At 42.2% G+C, this 12,651-nt stretch overlaps 1 non-coding gene across 1 annotated transcript; it reads left to right on the forward strand.

The window, feature by feature from the left end:
- The first annotated feature begins 1,140 nt into the window (after positions 1-1,140).
- On the forward strand, positions 1,141-1,213 carry trnak-uuu (transfer RNA lysine (anticodon UUU)). Its single transcript has one exon. It is a non-coding gene; the product is annotated as a tRNA-Lys (tRNA).
- The last annotated feature ends 11,438 nt before the right edge of the window (positions 1,214-12,651 follow it).

Raw genomic sequence — 12,651 nt, forward strand, 5'->3', positions numbered from 1 at the left:
TTTTCATTTTCAAATATATTCATTTCTATCACATTTGAGGCAGATGGCAGCAGAGTGTTCAAGATTCCAGGAGTGTACTAGGCTGGAGGTTTTCATGTCATCTCTATCAGACTGGAACACCTTGGATTCATAAGGACACTAGACTCTAAAGATGAATCAAAATAGCCTAAGTAAAAAGTGTGTGTGTGTGGATATGGTATCGTTAACACCTGTGTGTGTGAGCTCTGACACTGTGTGTAGGGCTGAATGTGTGTGATGATGAGCTCTGACACTGTGTGTGTAGGGCTGAATGTGTGTGATGATAGTGAAAGATATTTCCAGCAATCACTGCTCTGCCGGTTTGTCATTGTTCCTGGAAGCTGTTTGCTCCTCTGCACGATTAACAGCATTATCTGTACCTGGACCAGTCAGCCAGCCAGTCCTTGGGCCATTGTGTTCCCGTCAGGGGTGAGCGCACACGGCACAACGTGTCACACCTCCCGCCTCGCCATGGTGAGGACAGGCTTGGCTAGGCCCAGGTGGGGCGTGATGGCATTTGAGCACCGTCCACTGCAGCAGGGAAGAGAGGTGGACAGGAGGCGGATTGAGGGGTTAACAGCAGAAGAACTGTGTCTTCTGTGCATCCACAGCTCCAGTTCAGGAGTGAGTAAAGGGGGAGAGAGTGACGAGAGGATGCCCCTAGAGGCCACCTCCCTGTGCCCTGAGCAACCAGCTCCATCTGGACACACTGCAGAGAGAGGACCGCATCTGTCACAAGCTTTAGAGAACCAGTATTTCTGGATGGAGCCCTGGGTCTGGTCCATATCACTATTGCAGTCTTTCGCTGTCTATTGTGTTGCAAAAGAAAGAGGTATTTACGTGTTGTTATTATTATTATTGTTGTTATTATTATCAGAGCAGCTAAATCCCACTGAAACAATACCTCCTCTTTTCATCCCAAATTTTGATGGATCAAATTTGTGATGCACTAGTGGACCACACTGAGTGACAGCTACATGTTGGTGCCGACAGTGGATGTTCCTGCATGTTAAGCTGAAGTTTCTAGTCATGCTACAGCATTCCCTTTGGAAACAGCAACAAATGGCAGGACTGAAAATACCTGTTGTTTTGTGTTGTAAACCTGAGATATTGTCTTCCAGAGCCTGGATAGCTCAGTCGGTAGAGCCTCAGACTTTTAATCTGAGGGTCCAGGGTTCAAGTCCCTGTTCAGGCGATGGTGTTTTTTTTTTTTACCGTTCACTGCTGTCTAGTATTTGTTCCTCTCACTAGTTTGGTCCCATTAATTTGGCTTTCATATTCGTCTTTTATTTGTGCTTGTAAATAAAATACTTTTTTATACCTAAGAATTATATTTAAGTTTTTTGCTAGCAACCAATTATTTCTTGTACTTAAAACATACAGATTTAGGGTATCGTTTATGTCGGCTTATGGAAGTATAATATAATAAATAATATATATAATATTTTATATTAGTTTTTTTTCTTTTAAATAAATAACTAAGTGTAAAATTGATCTTAGTCTTTTCAAGCCGAGCTCATTTCCAGTACACACATAATACAGTTGAACAAATAATGAAACATGAAATCAGCAAGAAAACCTTCCACTGCTGTCCGGTAAATGCCGTATTACCATACCACTGACAATCTGGTCGATTGCGGCTCTCGTCTGTTCCTTTTTTACCTCTTCTATCCTGCCGCTCTCAGCGCTCTCACCGCTGACCTCGCCGCCTGCGCCTTTGATGAACTCATGAATTCATTGCCCCAGTTCTCGACCATAACCCCCACCCCCACACACACACCCCACTCGCTGCTCCTTACTCCTCTTCCCTATGCTGTGTAATTGACTCAGCTGCAGCCTTTGTGATATAATAGCTAGTTTACCTGGCAGGATGACATTTCACAGGCTCGGAGCCACCATAAAGCTAATTGTTGTGGAGAGACACAGAAGAGAGCAGTGTGTGTGTGTGTGTGTGTGTGTGTGTGGTGGATGATAAGAGAAAAGTGGTTGCTTCATTTGTGTGGTGGAGGCCAACAGAGGGTTAGGTGTGACATTTATCTCCACACTGAGCTCCAGACCCTGCTGTGGCCTGATGTTCTCCCTCTGTCTGTGCTTCCTGCTCCTTCTTGTACAAATTTGTCTGTATTACCTTTCAAAGGCTTTTTTGTAGCTGGTAGGATATACACACAGTGTGCGTGTGTGTGTGTGTGTGTGTATTAGGGGAGGTAAAGATACTTCCTCTAAACCTCTACGGTCCCTGCTAAGAAAAGATAAGGCTTTTAATTAGGTCCGAAGGCTGCATTTCTCCTCTCGATATTCAGCATTATGCAGAAGGAGAAGCATAAGGTGGTGTCACTCTGACGTGTTGTTCTGCTGGCTCAGAGCTGTATGCCCCGTCCATCTGTCTTTTTAAAAATGGATGTATGGTATGTGTGCGTTTGTACTAAGCAAATGTCGGGCAGCAAACATCCAATAAGAAATACATCAGAGAAAAGTTCACGGAGCAGATGAAAAAACAGCTCTCTGTCAGCTTTAAATTTGAATTTAAATGTCTGCCGGAGTTGTAACGAGTCTTAAACATGAGATTTATGGGTCTTTTAAAGAGACAGAGTCTGTAGTGCCTCAAAAACACCTGTATTTTATACATTTTATATTTATACAACCTCTCCTACCTGCGAGGATCCACCATTTGCTCTGGTCGAATGACTGCCAGGCTGCTATCATGTATGGCCCAGTAGCTGCTCATTTAACTAAACACAAGCTATATTTTGTAAACTCTTGAGGCGCTAGAAGTGGGTTGTCATCCGTAACAACATGGGAGAGGCAGCCATTGAGACCTTACAATTTCGGTTAGTCCTCATACAGATGTAGCCACACAGAATGTACTTGTGCTTTGCATGACCAGTCGTAGATTCATCAGAAATTGGTTGTGTTGTTGGAGGAGTAGTGGAGGAATAAACAGCGATGATCTGATGCCACTCAGGAGACTTTGAAAACTACAATTTTTCACATGGTAGTTTTCACAGTTTGTTCTCTGTCTTTGCTGTATCCTGTCAGTTTATCATACCTGTCAGAATCTGCCTAAAAAAATGGCAGATCTCTCCCTCACTGCTCAACTGTCAGCCATGTTAACATTAATTCATCTTCCTCCGTCTTCCACCTAGAAGAGGTAGGCGGAGCCCTCGGTGGCTCATTATCATTTAAAGGTGAAGTCATAAAAACAGGAGGGGACAATTTTTTTAATTGTTTTGTTCTTTCTTCATGTTTTCTAGCATTTCATTGTCATATCAAGGAACCACATTAATTTGCATAAAATTAGCATATGTTGTCTCTTTCAAATAATGGGAAAAAATTTAAATAAATTCATTACATTTTCAGCAACAAATAAAATAATATTATTCAAAAAATGACACTCACCCACTGTTGGGTCGTTCATTGATGCTGGGTGTGGTTGGAGAAGACACTGCGGATCGTGTGTGTTGTTGGAGTCAATAAGAGTTCAGTTAAAAGCCACTGTGTCTTTTGGAATTGGGACACATGTGTCCATCATTCCACCATATCAGATTATTTATACAGCCCACTGACAGCACACCCGGAGAGTGCAGACCGTTGCTGACTGGTTTTGTATCGATCCTGGGTCTGACATTCAGAAAGCCTCAGCTTGTGTTTCAGCAAAGAAAGTGAACCAGGCAGAGGGACAAATGGAGGCAGAGAGGGGGGAAGGAGAGAGCTCCCAGAGGGGGAGCAGCTGCTCTGAAGAAGATACATTTCATAATTACAACATATCGCTATTGATTCTAACTTTGAATGGGAGCATTGATTTGATTGAACCGTCATTACACGGTGGCCCTTAACAACCCTAATGTCATCAGACTAAAAGCTTGTCTAATGTTATCTGTCCAGGAATGATTTATTTGAGTGCACATGTTGGAAAAGCGAATGAAAAACAAACAGATTGAAGAAAAAAATCTTAATGTCTTTTAAACAAAAAAAAAAAGTCGTTTCTCTTTTCCTATATTACAGACTGGAAGAATAAAGCAAACTCCAGAAATGAAGTTTAGTTTTAGATCAAAGAAATTATGCTGTGAAATAAGCTGACACCATGCTGCTCGAGAAAACCCTGCATTTTCAGGTTGAGTCACGCTCCCAGTGAATATCCTTTCATGTCGTTCTGCAAATCCGTCAATGCTGGCAGGTTTTTGAGGAGGCCTGTTCTCCTGCCTTCGTGTGTGGAACAGACTGTGGGATGTCACTGCAGCATCACTAGGTCTCTTCTGCTCTGTTCCTGTCAAAAAACCCCACAGGCCCACCCATCCAAGATGGCCTCTCTGCTTCCCACTTAGAGAAATAGATGGAGTGTTTAAGTGTTTTTGTCGAGTCAAACGGCACCAGGCAGATGACTGCATGCTATTACCATAATTTACCCTGATGCAGGCTGTCAGGGTGTATCATCAGCAGGTCTGTTTCCTGCCCCGTGGTGCTTCCTCCAGCTTACAGACAGGTGTAGCTCTCGTCAGTGACTCAGAGAAGCAGGTTCAGAGTGTTGAACAAACTTTTTGCGTGTTGCCCGCCACAGCTTGTCACCAGTGAAGTTAGCTGCACTCCGTCTTCTGTGCTGACAGCTGAGGGGGTGCTGAGTGGCACTCGTCCCTCAGTCTGTCTGTATGTCCATCCCCACCTGTCTCTCTTTCCAAAGCGTTCGGGATCTGCCCGCACAAATCTGTCAGGCAGATGGGGGACAGGCTTTTTACATGTCACTTGAGGGAGGCCCAGACAACACAATCTGCGGCCCACAATGCAGCATGTTTGAACCTTATGAATCCCGATTGGAGAATCGATGCGGTGCCATGCACGGCCCAGATTCTCTGAAGAATCCCTCGCCTGTCTGTGACTACCTTCTGCCAGGCTCCTTTAGACGAACTCTGCATCTTTTATTTATCCCTTGAAATAAGGCTGGACCCTGACGAGAGCACACACACACATACACTCTTGCTCGCACATATACACTCTCACAAATGGGCCTCCTTCTGTTGCTGAAAAGTCGGCAATTATGGGGAGAGAGAGAGGAGGGACAGTTGGGATTTGCATATGTCGCTGAGAGAAGAAACTACATCTCCCACAAGGCCCAGCAGTGGAAATGAACCAGCTGTCCATGGTTTGTGGATCAGATCTCATCCTCTTGATTACGAAATCACAGAATAATAAGGACCAAAAAGTTGTGGGCCACGCTGTTTGTTCCTCCTTTGTTGTTCCCTAGAACAGAAGTTATTTTGCTTCTGCTGCCTCCGAGCTCTTTGCCATGTGCCAGAGTTTGGTGTTCTGTGCATCACTTGTTCTCCTTCTCACACTGAAACTCAGAAGGCTCCAGCCCTGCCCCTTCAAAGCTGTCATGTGAACTCCCGCCTTTTGTTTAATTTACATTTTGAGGCACAGCCCATCAATTCTCCCTCTTCCTGCTGCCCCCTGCCAACACCACCGCCCCACCACACCAACTGGCTTCATCAAAAATGCAGTTCAAACTAATTAGTGACATTTGGTCATTGGTGAAACTTTTTCCACTCTGAGCTTGGTTTTTGGTCGAGCAAGGCCTGGTAGCTGAAGAAATGCAGTACATTTCATCAGTAAGAGATAAGTAGAGAAACTGTAAGAAAAAATAAGAAATGTTGATTGCTTCACCTTATTTAAAAGGGCGATCTTTCTTATCCCAACTGCTGCAAACATAAACCAATTCTCAGTAAAATTACAATAGGAGATTTGAACAGACTCTAACTCATTGTTTCCCAAAGACTGGGTCACGACCCTCAGGTGGGTCGCAAGTGATTTTTTTTGGGTCGTCTCACATCATGTTTCCCAGGAGTTTACGAATAATGTCTATGGACTTGGGTCGCAAAGGTTTGTGACTTTTAAAATATGGGTCCCCAGAAAAAAAGTTTGGGAAACACTGGTTTATCTCATCCACCACATGACCAAACAAGTACCAAACAAAAGCCCACATCACCAGCCATGGAATAAGACTGCACGTGTTTGCATATGTAAACGACATGAGTTCAATAAATTTAAAGGTTTGCTTCTGTCATGAGAGACATCTGTTTGCTGATTAAAAATAGCTCCGAGTACGAAGGCAAACATCCAAACATCTGTAGCGACAAAAATAAGTAAATGATGTGATAAAATGATGACATGAAAGCATAATTACACACAGAAGTATTGGAGGTCTAATAGCAGCCTGTGCAGAAGTTTCAATTGGGGGATTGAAGAAACTACACACACCACACACACATGCACACGCAGACCTTTTCAGTGTAACTGTAAATATCACAATGAAATGTGTGCGGTTCGGTGTCTCAGTGCTGCCAGATGCTCTTTAGCGAGGCGCAAACAGGTGGTGTTTGTGTGTTTTTCATAATATTCCCCGTCCACTATATATTAATACACTGGATTAGTTAGTGAGGTAAGAGAAGTCAAGGAAGAATCAGCTTCATTTGTCAGTGTACATATACTCAACATAAAGATTCCTTTTGTGTTTTGGTGTTTGGTCAACACAGAAGAACCACTGTGTGGGTCAAGTCAGGACTCGAACCAACGATTCAAGCGATCTGTTGGTATATTTAAGTTAAAGGTTTTAAAAGTAACAATTCAAAACAGACTTGAATATAAGTAAATTTACACAGAATGAAAAAAATACATCCACCTTGCACTGAAGTCTTAATCCTATACATGCATATATACACATATACCTAAATACAGTCATATGTACTTAAATTCATAGCACATTTTGTACTGCAGCGTCTTAGGATTTGTTACACACAGGTGGTTGTGAAAAGTTTTAGATTTTTATGTGTTCTGTGTAATGGACATTAAGGCCTAATTTTCCTGATGTCTACCAGAGTCAGTTTGATTGTTGAAAATATTAAAGCTGTTATAATAAAAACATTAATAAAGAACATAACATATCTTAATGACACTATCAACACAGTTTATCATTTGTTTTATGTCCACATGAGACACACCTGAATAGCCATGGTGATATTTACTGTAATACATTAAATCAGAGACCTGCCAAATTATTCATAATGTCACAGCACCCCCTTCAGATGACTCACCAGAAATGAGTGACATCTTGTCAAACAGTGTTTGCAACTCCAGCCCTGACATGCTCCAAAACAGCTGTTGGCTAAAATCTCCGCTGCAGTTTGAGGGATTTGATTTGTTGTTTTGTTACCTAACTTCAGAACGTGCAGCTTCAAGGTCTGCCAAACTTTTTACAGTCTCTGGGTGAAAGTGGAGCTCTTGAAAATGAGCGAACCGCAGAACATAGTGAGGGATGGAGCGGTGCAGGTGAGGAGAAGAGAGCTAAAAAGCTGACAACGTTAATATGGAACCAAAAGGAGAGTGCAACCTGGCAGTCACTCAAATCCTGCACCTGCACCTTTATAAAGCAGGCTCAGTCTCCAGTGTGCTCTGGCTCCCCCTAACTCTCTCTCTCTTTGTTTCCCTCACTTCTCTCCTCCCTCTCTCGCTCTCCCTTTCTTCCATGTGCTGTGGCTTGGGGCGTTGTCATTTTCAGCATGTTTTCTCCACACTGTACACTCTCAGTGTGTAATAATTGTGGCTATCCTTGGGGAAGGAGAGAGTGATGAGAAGGACCTGTTTCATAGTAGTCACGCCAGGTTCTGTGGTACAACTGAGCAGCGTGAAGCTGCAGGCACCTGGGCCGCCTGAAGGGCAGGAGATGGTGGATGTGATCGCGTTCCCTCATTTATTTCTCGTTTTTTTTTGTTTTTTTGTTGTTTTTTTTTTGCCATTCCTTCACTTTTCATTTTATGTTTTCTTTCCTCAAATTTAAATAAAAAAGAACAATAATCAAAATTACTTTTTTGATCGGGGCTACAGGGAGGTCTTTGGCGTTGGACTCTAGATGGATAATTAGAAAAAGAGGAATAATGGACTATGAAAAAATAGCAGAGAAATAAATAAATAAATCTACAATAAAGCTGCTGTTGGTCCTGCTCCATAGTCCAACCTGTGTCATCAATTATTGGACCCTACGTCACAGCTGTTGTTGTGGATGCAGAAGTGCTGGAAAAAATTAAAAAACCCTTTGTGGGTCAGTGACTCTGAAACAATTTGTCTAGGAAGGCCTGAAGCAACCACACCAGCTGATAATGTGCAATAACTTACCACCATTTATCAATGACCTACTTTATTCACTCCTGACCAGTGTCACCCCTCCGCACCCCCCTCACCCCACCCACACACAAAGAGACACACAGGGGAGACATGGGACTTTCCAGTCCACTGCAGGCGGGTGGTCAGATGATCAGGGGAATAAGATTTTTTTCAGAGTAAAAAAAGAACAGAACAGTCACACTGGAATGGTCGCCAGAGACAAGTTTAGTTTACTGCTCACATTTTCAGCATTTTCAGCTAGCAGCTAGTTAGCCTTTGTGTCAATTTACATTATGAATAATGTAAATTATGATTTAAACATTCAAGGAAATATAATAATTCTCCTAATAATTGAAATCAACAAGCTATTCTCAGATCAGATCAGTTTAAAGTTTTAAATGCTACATTTGCTAATAAATGTTGAAATAACAGTATCTTGACCCAAGTTATACACAGTGTACTTTAAGACAGAAACTGTATGAAAAGTACGTTTGCTAAATTTAATTTTAATTTAATTTTAAAAAACTGTTGAAGAAGATCTTCATATGTGTCTTCCTTCAATTCCTGTGTGCCGATCAGTGTTGTGTTCAACTAAACAAGCCCAGGTTTCACACTGAATAAATTGTGAGTATATTGAAAATAGAAGATATCTCATTACATATACTTTGGTCACATTTTTGTTTGGTGGAGGGTCATGAGATTTTTCTTTTGTCAATTATGTGCCGTGGCTCAAAAAGGGTCAAGAATCACTACTATACTGGAGTATTGATTCAACGCAATTGATCATGATAAATCGTGATTAATCCACAGCTAACCCAAGACTGGTCAGATTAATTTTTTTATCTTTTGACATCGCTAGGTGTTTCACATCTGATAAAATAAAGTCAGGACTGTTTTCTACGTCCAAACATGTTGGTGAAGTTGGCGTGACAAACATTAACAACGATCTGTGACTGTCACTACATTCTGGCCTTTCCACTCAACTTTGACATTCAGCACCAGCTTTGTGGCCATATGTGCTCATGGTGTTTGAGTGATGAAAAAGTTACACAGTTTCATATTCAAGTCTGACATATTGAGGAATGGAAAGACGCTCATGGAGCGCTCGTGGGCAAAGACAGTGACATACGTACTCTCTCTCTCTCCCTCTCTCTCTCTTAGACACACACATACATACACACTCAGCTCTTGGTCAGCAGCACAGATGAGTTCTGGGAAAACAAGCAGCTGCAGGAGGAGGAAAGGACCATAAGGCTGGATGGCTTGCCAAATTTCATCATCTATTATGGATTGCCTGAGATGCACACTCTACTGCAACCATGGGGCATGTCTCTGCTTCACATGCAACCACAAATCTGTCTGCGTGCGCACACAGATGCGTGCTCTCATGCACACGTCTTGATATACTAGGCTGTGGTGTTTTAAATCCTGAAGCCAATGACAGCCTAGGGAACATTTAGCTGTGACACAGACCTTAAAGTTATAGTTTGTTACTTTAAAAGAAACTGTATTGTACAGGGTAAGATTGGAGAGTCACAGATTCAAGCCAGAGGGTCAATTTCAGAGGAAACACTCAGTGGCGCCTCCTGTGTGGAAGCCTGACTCAATATATATAAATGTGTATATATATATATATATATATATATATATATATATACATATGTACATATATATATACATATATATATAGATCTGTGCGACTGAAACTCTGGCAACGTATCGTCCGAATTGTGTATGTTGCTTAGGTTTTTACCATTGTGCGTTTCACTGGCGTTACAACCATCAACTGCGTGTGTGACCTGCTGTGATTACATTGGGTTCTGGAATTCTTGATCCTGTCTTCAGGAAGGAAGGAAGGCTACTTGTTGTTGTGCGTGTTTGTGTATCTTTTCTGAGGGAGCACTTTGGCAGGCTCCATTACCGCCCAGCAGTAAATTGCCTTGTAAATTACAGTGCCGGGGTAATAAAGCCAGATTTGTATATCACCGGGAGTGGAGACTGTGTCTGTCTTGTAAATTTAATTAAACAGCAGGTGTAAAATCAGGTCATATGGCTTTGATATGCCCCATGTGAGAATGACAAGCAAACAAAGATTCTAATACGGGCAGCATTTACATATTTTTGCATGCAGCTTGTGCCTCATGCCGAGGCATGAGGGAGGGATGGGGGGGGGGTCTCACCTATCACCTTGTTGTGTATTAAATTTTTCTCCAAATACAAGAGGATTTAAATGAGCTGTCACCTTCGATTCTAATGGATGTGATGCAGAATGAACGGTTCAGTCCTTAAAAAGCAGCCTGTTTGGGCTGTGCATTAACTCCTATTATCAACACCTCCAGCTGCCTGGAACACTTTCACACTAATTGGCTCTTATTGCCTGTCGACTGTACGTTACACCACATCAGAACGAAGCCATTAGTGCAACTGAAGTTCTTCCCTAACAACTTCACTTAAACAAGATGTGACACCAGGCTAAGCGGTATGGAATATTAGACAAATGCTGATTTTCTTGCCAACCGCAATCACGTTTTAATGTAGATCTCCGTCTGGCTGATGTGCACTGAAGCCAAAAATCATCCTCTTATGGTCGTACTTGACCCGCGACACCGTCAACGTGCTGTCTGGCGTGCAGAAGGTCCCTTTTTCTGTTTGTCGGTTCAAGCTCCCCGCAAACGTGGCATCAGTTGACCTGACGACAATGGCTTCACGTGTTTCTTTCATCCTTTTTTTCCCTTTTGTTGGGAGGAAGCGGTTGATAATTACCACCTAAGATGTAGCCATCTGTGCCACCCTTCCTCGACTTGTTAAGCTCGCTTTTTAAAAAGTTTACTGTTGACAGAGGGCACGCGGAAAGGAGTGAATGCCAGAGTGTGTTAAAAAGACTGCACACTCAAGCAATATTAAAAGCAGCACTAAGGGGCTGCTTTGCAGGAGGAAAGTGGAGGAAAAAGACAAGGAGGGACAGCGGGTGGAGGGCGGGTGGAGGGCAAGAAGAAGTTAGCAGAAGAACTGCTATTATTATATATTAAAATACATTTTCTACGAGCCAAAACATAGCCCTAGAAATGCCATCATGTTTTACTTTGTCTTCGTGAATTGAGTCCTTTCAACACTTCCTTCCTCCTTCCTGTCTCAGCATGCACTCTCTCCTCTTGTTCCAGCTACGTAACTTTTCACTGCACCTATCACTCAGAGCCACCTATTGTCATCAGCCGTGAGGGACACCTGTGTTTCTGCAATAAGGCAGCAGTTATCGCCAAGCTGTCGGATATCTGTCACTGTGGCAAGATCTATGTGGAAACCTGCGCTGTCAAAACCTGTCAAATTTTGCTAGGTATTTAATGAGAAATGGTGGAAAATGTAGGCACTGGGTGTGTGTTTGTGTGTGTGTGTGACAGAGAGAGAGAGAGAGGGAGGGAACAGGTGTGTGACTGGAGCTGCGGTGGTCGTAGGAGTACATCATCTCTGAGAGCTGATGGTTCCGGGTCCACTAATCAAACGTCAGTCAACTGTCAGAGACTGAACATCGTGACAGACTTCACACAAGGAGCGCGGACTGTTCTAGAAACCGATCCAGCTGCATTGTCAACAAACCAGACATTACATCCGCGGACATTTGTAGTGGAAAGAACGACAACCCTTTATTGTATCTGTGATAAAAAAACATTAATTTGACTGTTCACCTGTCAGTGTCCTGATCACCTGTCACTGTGCTGTTCCAACGTATTGTCCTGACAGAAAACAGAAGTTTTTACTTCAGCCTCCGGCCATCGGGTTCCATTAACTTTACTGGGCGCTGGCTGGCTGGTTTGCTTACTCATCAGGCCTGTCAGAGAGCAGCTGAGAGAGCTCAGGTGATTGACCCCAGGCGTGTGTAAAAAGACAAGAGACAACTAGAAGTGGAAAGCAAGCAGAGTGGGATGTGGAAAAGGTGGACGGATTTGTTTTATTAAGACACAGAGTGAGTGAGTGTGGTGAAAAGGTGAGTCAAGCAAAAGGAAGCTACGTGACGACACAGTGGGAGCAGCAGTGACGAAGGCTACTGACAGCCTGATGACTAACATTCTGACTTTTAAATTTTAGCATCCGCTGACAATAAAAAAACTATAAAATGACAAGATTGAAAGTTATACATTTATGAGAACAAAGTGGTAGGTTTATGAGAAGATAAGTTGTAACCTTATCAGGAAATGGTGGACAATTTATGAGAATAAAGTCAAACAAGAGCGATATCCTAATGTTTTATTAAAATAAAGTCATAGATTTATGAGAGTTGTGTTGTAAAATTATATAAAATGGTAACACCAGGACAAAAATGTTGTCTTTTTATGAGAAAAACATAATTATGTTTAATAAACAAAGTCCAATATACATATACATACATATATATTACACACGTATATATATTAGAAATTTCATAACAAATAAAGATTTTGTTACATATCACAAGCTGAAGGATTTTTTTTTTTTTGAAAGAAGGACCAA

Source organism: Cynoglossus semilaevis, chromosome 1 (genome assembly GCF_000523025.1).
Source record: "Cynoglossus semilaevis isolate Cse_v1.0 chromosome 1, Cse_v1.0, whole genome shotgun sequence".
NCBI classification, from domain to species: Eukaryota; Metazoa; Chordata; class Actinopteri; order Pleuronectiformes; family Cynoglossidae; genus Cynoglossus; species Cynoglossus semilaevis.